This window comes from Tiliqua scincoides, chromosome 1, assembly GCF_035046505.1.
Source record: "Tiliqua scincoides isolate rTilSci1 chromosome 1, rTilSci1.hap2, whole genome shotgun sequence".
NCBI lineage: Eukaryota > Metazoa > Chordata > Lepidosauria > Squamata > Scincidae > Tiliqua > Tiliqua scincoides.
The window spans coordinates 303,418,699-303,428,781 of NC_089821.1; positions in this window are offsets into that span (position 1 = coordinate 303,418,699).

Sequence of the window (10,083 nt, forward strand, 5' to 3'; positions counted from 1 at the left end):
CCTTTTATACTTAAAGGTCCTCAGCAGTTACAAGTAGAAGCAGCAGTGGCAGCAAGTTTGAGTAGCAAGGGAAGAGAGGTGTTCGAAGTGAGGCCACACACACAAGGGTGTGAGAAATGGTGCCCCCCCCAAGGGTGACAATGGGTTCTGGTCGCCGCATCTCAAAAAAGACATAGTGGAAATGGAAAAGGTGCAAAGGAGAGCGACTAAGATGATTACGGGGCTGGGGCACCTTCCTTATGAGGAAAGGCTATGGCGTTTGGGCCTCTTCAGCCTAGAAAAGAGATGCCTGAGGGGGGACATGATTGAGACATACAAAATTATGCAGGGGATGGACAGAGTGGATAGGGAGATGCTTTTTACACTCTCACATAATAACCAGGGGACATCCACTAAAATTGAGTGTTGGGCGGGTTAGGACAGACAAAAGAAAATATTTCTTTACTCAGCGTGTGGTTGGTCTGTGGAACTCCTTGCCACAGGATGTGGTGCTGGCGTCTAGCCTAGACGCCTTTAAAAGGGGATTGGACAAGTTTCTGGAGGAAAAATCCATTATGGGTACAAGCCATGATGTGTATGCGCAACCTCCTGATTTTAGAAATGGGTTATGTCAGAATGCCAGATGCAAGGGAGGGCACCAGGATGAGGTCTCTTGTTATCTGGTGTGCTCCCTGGGGCATTTGGTGGGCCGCTGTGAGATACAGGAAGCTGGACTAGATGGGCCTATGGCCTGTTCCAGCGGGGCTGTTCTTATGTTCTTATATTCTTATGACAAACATGGTCAAGTCAATGGCTAGGCTGGATTCCATTTTGGAGGCCAGGAACCATTTTGAAGCTGTGAGAAAGCTGATAAAGTGACCTGTGCTAGCACTGAGCTCTCCAAGTAAGAGTATCAAGGTGCAGTTGTGATTCTCCAGTTGGGAGGAAGTGAGAATTGCATCAGCCAGTGAGGTCATCTTCCAGAAGCATTGGCCAGCCGGAGCCTCTGATTGGTCAAAAGTTATTTCCAGGGTATAGAAGCCTGTAAGAAAATGTGACTCTCCATTCCATCATGAATGCCTGTCTGTCTCACTACTGGCAAAATAAGCGCAGGACCTACCCTTCACCTATTCTTAGGAATTAGAAAAACCAGGTGAGCATTAGGAATATTAGGAACAGGACATCCACTAAATTGAGTGTTGGGGGAGTTAGGACAGACAAAAGAAAATATTTCTTTACCCAGCGTGTAATTAGACTGTGGAACTCCTTGTCACAGGAAGTAGTGAGGGCATCTTGCCTAGATGCCCTTAAGAGGGGATTGGACAAATTTCTGGAGGAAAAGTTTATCACAGGTTACAAGTCATGGTAGGTATGTGCAAGGTGAATGTAGGCTGCCTCTGATTCAGATGCAGGGAAGGGCACCAGGACACAGGTTGTGTCTGTTGTCTAGTGTGTTCCCTGAAGCATTTGGTGGGCCAATGTGAGAGCCGCCTTGAGTCCCTTCGGGGAGAAAGGCAGGGTAAAAATAATGTTGTTGTTGTTATTATTATTATTATTATTATTATTATTATTATTATTATTATTATTATACAGGAAGCTGGAGTAGATGGGCCTTTGGCCTGTTGGCCTGATCCAGCGGGGCTCTTCTTATGTTCTTATGTTCTTAATAAGAAACCACCCAATTGGTTCGATCCAATCCTTGGTCCATTCCAGTGGCTTTCTTCTTATATTCTTAATCTGAAATTGATTGCTGGATCTGGGTATTCCTTTTTGTAATGAGGCTATGACTAGACTCCTAATATAAGCCTAGAGAATAGAATCGGGACTATTCCATTCCAAAGATCAGCGTTAAGCAAATGGCAAAGGATGAGCGAAGGCTTGCAATTACCTGGGGGTTGCTCTGAACGCTACTTGTATTTTTGTTTTATGGTCTCTAGTTTTCTCCTGATTACTAGAGGTAATAGACTTTTTACGCTATGATGCAACTGTTGAACATTTTAATTGGAATGCCATGTCAAATTTTTAAATTAAAAATCAAATACTCAAAGCACCAGTGCATTTTTGATTACTGAGATTAAAACCTAATTGAATTCTCTCGCACAAGCAAAAAAAAAAAAATCCTCTGGAAATTTAATTAGAGCAATGTTAAAAGTAGTTGATTTTCTTAAGGAAAAAAACATATTTTTTTAAAAAATTAGAAAAAATATGTAATGCAAAATTGCATGTTTACATTCCCTCCCCCCCCCCAACAAAATCTAATATGGAGATATCATATATGTGGCACAGAATGAAGGAGTACTTAGATCTAACTTTCCAAATGATTGCATAATAAAAGGCCTGGGTTTTGCTTGAGTGAAGACTGTCTTTCCCTTTGATCAATACTGAATTATTCATGGTGAATTTCTGGCAAAAGTCCATGAACTTACACACGTCAGGAAGCAAGCATAAAAATAGCAGATACATTTGCAGAAAAACAAGGAAATGTTCTTGGATTCGTCAGAAACATGTTTCAATCAATATCCGTAGAAACCGCATTTCCAACATTGTGCAAGCATTTTGGATATTCTGTACATGCCAATGGCTCTTCAATGTGGCCCAAACAGTCCTTGGTGTCTTTTTCGATGTTCTTTGAGACCATGATGAACAGAAGAAACAGTGGCAGTGCCCCACATTTTCAGTACATGCTGAAGAGGTAAGTGGTTTTGAAACTGGAACTGAAAAGCAGCTTGGCTCTTCAGCCTGACAAGTGGACAACTTCAGATAATAGAAGGATGGTGAGTGGCAGAACAAGGTTAAAATGAACCATTGTAAGCATAAACTAATGGATAATTAAGATGTGGGGTTCAGGTGGCAGCTGAGGTGCTAAGGTGAAGAAGAGAGCAACAAAATTATTACTGGGCTGGGGCACCTGCCTTATGAGGAAAGGCTACAGAGTTTGGGGCTCTTTGGTTTAGAAAAAAAGGCGCCTGAAGGGAGACATACAAAGTTATGCAGGGGATGGATAGAGTGGTTAGGGGAATGTTCTCTTCCCTCTCACCCAACACCAGAACCAGGGAACATCCACTAAAATTGATTGTTGGGACAGTAAGGACAGACAAAAGAAAATATTTCTTTACTAAGCGTGCAATTAGCCTGTGGAACTCCTTGCCACAGGATGCGGTGATGGTGTCTGGCCTAGAAGGGGATTGGACAGATTTCCTCCAGAAGTCTGTTAGATCCCCTTTTAAAAGCATCTAGGCCAGGTTACATCACAGGTTCGTCACAGAGTGGCACCAGGATGCAGGTATCTTGTTGTCGTATGTGCTTCCTGAGGTGTCTGGTGGCCACTGTGAGATACAGGAAGCTGCACTAGATGGTTCTTACGTTTTTATGTTCTTATGCTAGAAAGCGATGCTGAAGTAGGTCTGGAAAACTTCCGAGAATTGCATGGATTGTTGGCTTGGTTTATTTTACCAAATGGAAGTTCTAAACTATGTGCCCTGAACTGAGCCACTTGACCAATCCTGAACTTTGAAGTGTCCATTAGCCCTGGGAATTGGAAATAACATCTGTATAAATAATGATCATGGACTATGGAAATTTACCTGGAATGCAGTGGAAACATACCTGAGCCAATTCTAGAATCTGCTCAATAGCAGCTGGTGTTTTTTCCCCTAATTCCATATCCTGCTTGCCTCTGTTAATTCAAGGAAACATCTTTGTTCCACCTCAGAGCAGACACTCCCACCTGGGACCAAATTATATTTCATGGCTGGGGTGGGCAGAGGTAAGCTGTGCTGGAAACAAGCCAGCCGGTTTACCTAGAGTTGGTAGATTAGAAAGGCAAACAGAGAGATAGGATCTCTGTTGGTTACCAGTAGTAGTTGTAGTAGTTGGCAACCTTCAGTCTCGAAAGACTCTGGTATCGCGCTCTGAAAGGTGGTTCTGGGACAGCGTCTAGTGTGGCTGAAAAGGCCAATTCGGGAGTGACAATCCCTTCCACACCGGGAGCACGTGCAGTCTCTCCCTGGCCTGTCTCCCTGGCTATGGGCCTTCCTTCTTTGCCTCTTAGCCTCAGACTGTTGGCCAAGTGTCTCTTCAAACTGGGAAAGGCCATGCTGCACAGCCTGCCTCCAAGCAGGCCGCTCAGAGGCCAGGGTTTCCCACCTGTTGAGGTCCACTCCTAAGGCCTTCAGATCCCTCTTGCAGATGTCCTTGTATCGCAGCTGTGGTCTACCCGTAGGGCACTTTCCTTGCACGAGTTCTCCATAGAGGAGATCCTTTGGGATCCGGCCATCATCCATTCTCACAACATGACGTATTCTCGGCATCACCTGGCAGGACAAAGTTCCAAACAACACAGTCCTGGAACGTGCTGGAATCCCTAGCAGGTTACCAGTATGTAATTGAGAACTATCCAAGATTTTGGTTTTGTCTTTGGCTTGGAATGAGAATATTCAAATATTTGACTTCTCTCGTACAAAAATGTCCAGTTCCTAGGATCTGGTTTGGGGGCCTTTCTGTACTCATCGCCACCCATTAGAAGGTAGCTTACCATACCATTTCCCAACTTGGATGTTGTGACCCTCCCCCCGGTCACTTACGCACATTTGTGTTTTTGGACACTACCCCCTTAAGGAGGATAGTGACCCAACCAGAGACACTTAGGTGCCTTTAGTATGATACTTTGGGTTTTCGCCACTGCCACCAAACTTAAGTATAAAGGGGTTTTATTTTACTTACCTGTGTCTGGTGGCAGTGAAAGCCAAAAGTACTGTACTAATGGCCACCTACGGGTCTCCAGTAAAGTTGCTATCCTCCTTTCGGGGGTAGTGTCCCAAACAAAGCTTGGGAACCACTGGCTTAATGCCGGCCTGGGAAATGAGTTCATTTTCAGAGGCACCCCTTTCTGGAACACACACTGCCCAACCAGTTTCACAAGACACTGTGATCCTTTCAACGTCATGTTCAGAGTCCCTTATCTGGCGAGGTTTTTAATGGGGTGGTTAGCTCTGCTGCTTTGATTTTTAGGTTATTGTCCCATTGTGTTTTTTTTATGGTTTAAATTGGATTGTTGGTTGATGTAAACTGTTTCGGATATTTTTAAAAGAGCAGATGTTTTAAATAAAATACTAAAGAAATGAAATGAGGAATACAGAGCTTAATTCTTTTCTCTCCAAATGTTTGAAACGCACATTATTATAATAAAAAAAAATCTATTCTTCCTTTCTCTCTTTAGGGACTCAAGGACGCTCCCAGTATAATTAAAATGAGCAGGGCCAAAAACATAGTAAAGAACTGCAGTAGTTAAAACAAACCCAAGGACATGAGCCAAAACAAACACAGAAACAGACTGGAGCAGATGATTAAAAAAACTCAGAGACTGCATGTGAGAATCCAGTCTCTGCTGAAACACTGGCAGGGCCAACTTCAGGAGCCGTGTGGCCCAAATGGAAACTGCATTTGCAGGACCCAAGGTTCACAGCTAAGGTCTGTAGAACTGTAGAGGTATAAATAAAATGTATTATTATTATTATTATTATTATTATTATTATTATTATTATTATTAATAATAATAATAATAATAATAATAATAATAATAATACAGTTATTTCTATATCGCCTTTCTTGGTCCTCAGATTTCTCCTTAGACTTTATTCAAGGCGGTTTACATAGGCAGGAAAATTTAAATTCCCGTAGGGATTTTTACAATTTGAAAGAAGGTTTCTATCTTTCAAGAAACCACAACATTCAGATGTTTCTTTCTTGATCTGGTTGCACATTCTGGCCTCCATCCTCCCATGCTCAGAACAGATGGAATTGCTCGGCTCAGCTTGTCAGCTGCTTCAAGGTCGCACGGTGCCGGTAGCCTCGAACTGGCGACCTTTGGATGTTATCTTCAGGCAAATGGAGGCTCAATCCTCTAGACCAGACCTCCTGCCTCCTGCCCCTATTATTGACATTAATCTGCCCCCTGTTACCCTGTAGATGCCTGATCTCGTCTGATCTTGGAAGCTAAGCAGGGTCAGGCCTGGTTAGTACTTGGATGGGAGATCACCCAGGAATACTGGGTGCTGTAGGCTTATACCATAGTCTTTCGAGACTGAAGATTGCCAAACATTGACATTACAGTATATCACTATGGTAGAATGGAAAACAATCAAAACATGCATTTTAAAAATGGATGTGTCTTAATGGACCAAATGGATCAAAGCACATTTTAAGATAAAATTGCATCCAAGACTAGATTACCCTAGCATGGGCCCCCCTTAGGTGTGGGGACTACTTGGGAGCAACTGGTCCAATTGGCTTAAAGATGGCTCTGACCACTGACAAGGTATTCAGACAGATGTTCACTAGAGAGGGCAGTAGTCCTTACAACATCCCTGTGAGGGAGACCGGTTTTATCATCATGATGTTATAGGTGGCCGACAGGAAGTAGTGACATTGGCACAAGGAGCTTCTCCAGCTGACCCCCCCCCACCCTCCACTGACAATGCAATAGTTTAACCCTGCCCACTTGCTTTCCCCGTTTTCAGGTCTGTCTCTCCAGAAGAATGCTGAAGGTAGAGAGGTTGGAGCAGGGCTAGCAGACATATCATCAGAGGGGCAGGTAAGCTGGGGAGGCTACTGCAAACTTTGGAGAAGACCTTTATGCATTCACTCTCCATTGGGGAGTGGACAAGTTAATAGGGCCCAACATCATGACTGAGTTAAGATTTGAATCACCCAATGGGTACTTCATACTCTAAATACATATTCTGTTACAACAGCTCATAGTCCCTTGGCTATGCAACACATGCTGTACATGTCCAGCTAGTGTTGCCCCAGGACCCCCTGGACCAGTGGCATTGCTAGGGAGGTTCAGGGGGTGTGGGTTGCACTGGGTGACATGCATGGGGGGGTGGTGGTTTGACACCACTATTGGCCAAAATTTTTCAAATCTTGGTATTTTCAAATAATGCCATCATGTTATACGTATATTATTCTATGAGTAATGAAATTACTGCATCGCAGAATGCAATGAAACAACTGTGTTGAAATACTTCTATCAAAACTTATAGCCAAAAAACCAGTGGGGGTGGGTCAATGGTGCGTGACTCACCATGCCCACTGCCTGAGACATTGCCATGCCCACAGCATGGGAGGAGGTTCATCATGGGGGTGACGTACTGGCCTCCCACAGTGGGTGAGGCAAACCCTAGTGACATAGGCTACCTCAGAATGCCAGGTGTGAGAGAAGGCACCAGGATGCAGGTCTCTTGTTGTCTTGTGTGCTCCCTGGGGCATTTGGTGGACCACTGTGAGATACAGGAAGCTGGACTAGATAGGACTTTGGCCTGATCCAGAGGGGCTCTTCTTCTGTTCTTAGGTATCATCTCATCCATCTCATAAATGGTTGGCATCACCCAGTTACCAGTACTCCTAGTTTGGCCCCCAAATCTAACTTCTGTCTTAAAGTAGGACCAACTCTCACAATCACTAACGTATGATTTGAATTTTCAAATACTTCAGCTGACATTGAAAACTGGTTGACAACCTTCAGTCTCGAAAGACTATGGTATAAGCTTATAGCAGCCGGTATTCCCAGGCGGTCTCCCATCCAAGTACTAACCAGGCCTGACCCTGCTTAGCTTCTGAGATCAGACAAGATCTGATACAGCTATGTATAGCCAGGAACACGATGAAATACTGGCCTCACATAGCTTATACCGCGACACGCTCAGTCCCTAACTTATCACTGCTTAATTAAAATTTGTTACTGTGACACCAACCTCATTGTGCATAGAGACACCTTGCATGCATTATCAGCGATTTGCCACTTTGGTAAATAAACATTACACTCACGTGGAAGCTTTTCGCTATCAAGCATGAAGTAAGCCCTGTGATTAAAAAAAAAGTGAAAAATCTTTTAATTACAAAATTCATTAAAATCAATCTTGAATTAGGGGGAAAAAAAGCTTTGCATTTCTAATGTTAAAACGATAAAAGTGATCAATGAACCACAGCTAAACAAACCCAAACACATTCACTGGAATTTGTGGAGATGGATGGCGGAGGGGAAGAGAGCAGTTTAATTGATCAGACTAATATAACCCACACTAGATGGCTAAAGCAGTTGCAAAATGGGAAGAGAAGGTTCAGATTTGAAAACAGTTGCGTTCAGAGATGCTTAAAAAGGGGAACAATGGGAGTTTTGGTTGCATGTTTCCCTTGGGAGTAGTGCGGTGTCGCGAACGGAATCCTGAACTCGGATCCCGGAGATGTCTGCTCAAGCCCATACTCATTGGATAAGCTTGGAGAAGTTGTGTTCTTAGCCCATCCAAAGAGCCAAAATAGATACAAACAGACATTCCAGGGCTGGGATCAGACTGTTGATCAGCAGTGTTGCTGGACACCTAGCACCGAGCTTACCTTGTGGAGTCTCAACCTTCTGGAAATTTCCAGAACTGCTTCCAGAGCGCCCCAATTTGGAGCCATCAGAGGCAAGGGTGGGCAGGAGGGCCCAGCACACAGAGAAGCATCCGAGTGTGGAGCTTCACTCACTGCTTTGGGACGCATCACCAACAGTGTGGTGAGGACCAAAGACTCTGGTGGTGATGCTGCCACACACACACACCCCCCCCAAAGTTGTGTCACCCTACCAGAGCGCTGCACCCAGGGCAGCCCACAACAGCTGCACTGGCCATGCGAAACCTGTGCTGTGGACTTTTTCTTTTCTTTTCCAAAAAGGAGTCACAGGCTCTTCTGATTTTGATCATGGTCGCCACATGGGGGAAGAGAATGTCTCACCTTCTCTCCCACTCTGCTGTCCCATCCAAAACTGCTCCCTGAAGATGCTATTTGTTCCTGCAGGGAGGAACTTACAGACTCAAAAGTGGGGCCTCCCCACAAATAGAAACAAAGAAACAAAAAAAGATGTAGGAAGATTTACAGTCTAATCCTATTCAGGGCTGGTCCACAGTGTGCAGAGCCACTGACAAAGCAGGCACTGGATGCTATGAGCCTCCCAGGGACTCAAGCAACTTGGGAGAGGTACGTAAATTTTTACTTACCTCTCCATAGGCTGCCTTATCCTGCATAGGCTGCCTGGACCACCCAGCCCTTTGGCTGCCATAAGTCTGATGAGCCTCTGGGGGTGGGTCTGGGCAGGGAAAGGAGACTGTAATCTGTGGCAATGGCCGCTGCTGAGATCTACCCCTGTCCTGGCTCACGGCCTGGCCTGATACCTGCCCTGATCTACCCCGATCACCAATGCACGGGTGATGGTGGCGTTTCTGAGGCCAGCTGTTGCCAGTGCAAGGCTTATCAGCTATTGCACCCTCAGCAGTGAGCTGCAGAACAGCAGAGCAGCTCCAGCTATGAAGCTGGACTAGATGGGCCTATGGCCTGATCCAGTGGGGCTGTTGTTATGTTCTTATGTATTACAGGATCCACCAGCAAGACCCTGCAAGAATAATGCAAGAATAGGATTGGGCTGTTAGTCATGGAATTTCCATGTGTACACATTTGATCCCTGTTGGGTATATGCAATGTTGAGCAGAAATGGCTTGACACAATTTGTTTCTGTGCCAGGGCCAAAACTGGCAGACTCCCCTGTTCCCATAAGGACAAAACCAAGCAGAGAGAGACCATCCTCAGAACCCCCTCCCCCCCCACCTAGCCAACAGCATATAGCTGGGTTGAGGAGGGCTGAAACAAGGCTCCCACTGAGTTCAACCAATCACAGGCAGCTAAAGAGTTAAAATTTAAAGCAAGTTTATTAAAAATTCAAGGAGGAGTTGAATAATACAAGGAGGAAACACTAAAACAAGCAGGCTTGGGAAATATATTGGGTGTTGGCAGTACCCAGGTGCGTATCTTCTCAGGCAATAACAGGCAAACTTAAAAGCAAATTCACTAACACATCCCAGCTTCACCATTTCCTACCTATACTTACCCTAAGATCAGTTTGAAGAGTCCATCGCACCTCTCTGATCCCCAGGAGATGAATGAGAGCTTGGTCAAACACAGATTTGATCATGGAGTGAGCTGAGCTGGAACACATCCAAGCATCCTTGAGAAACCCCAGGTGATGGTGTTCCTGGCCTGCCTGATTGAATAGTTTATGACCACCTAAGCATC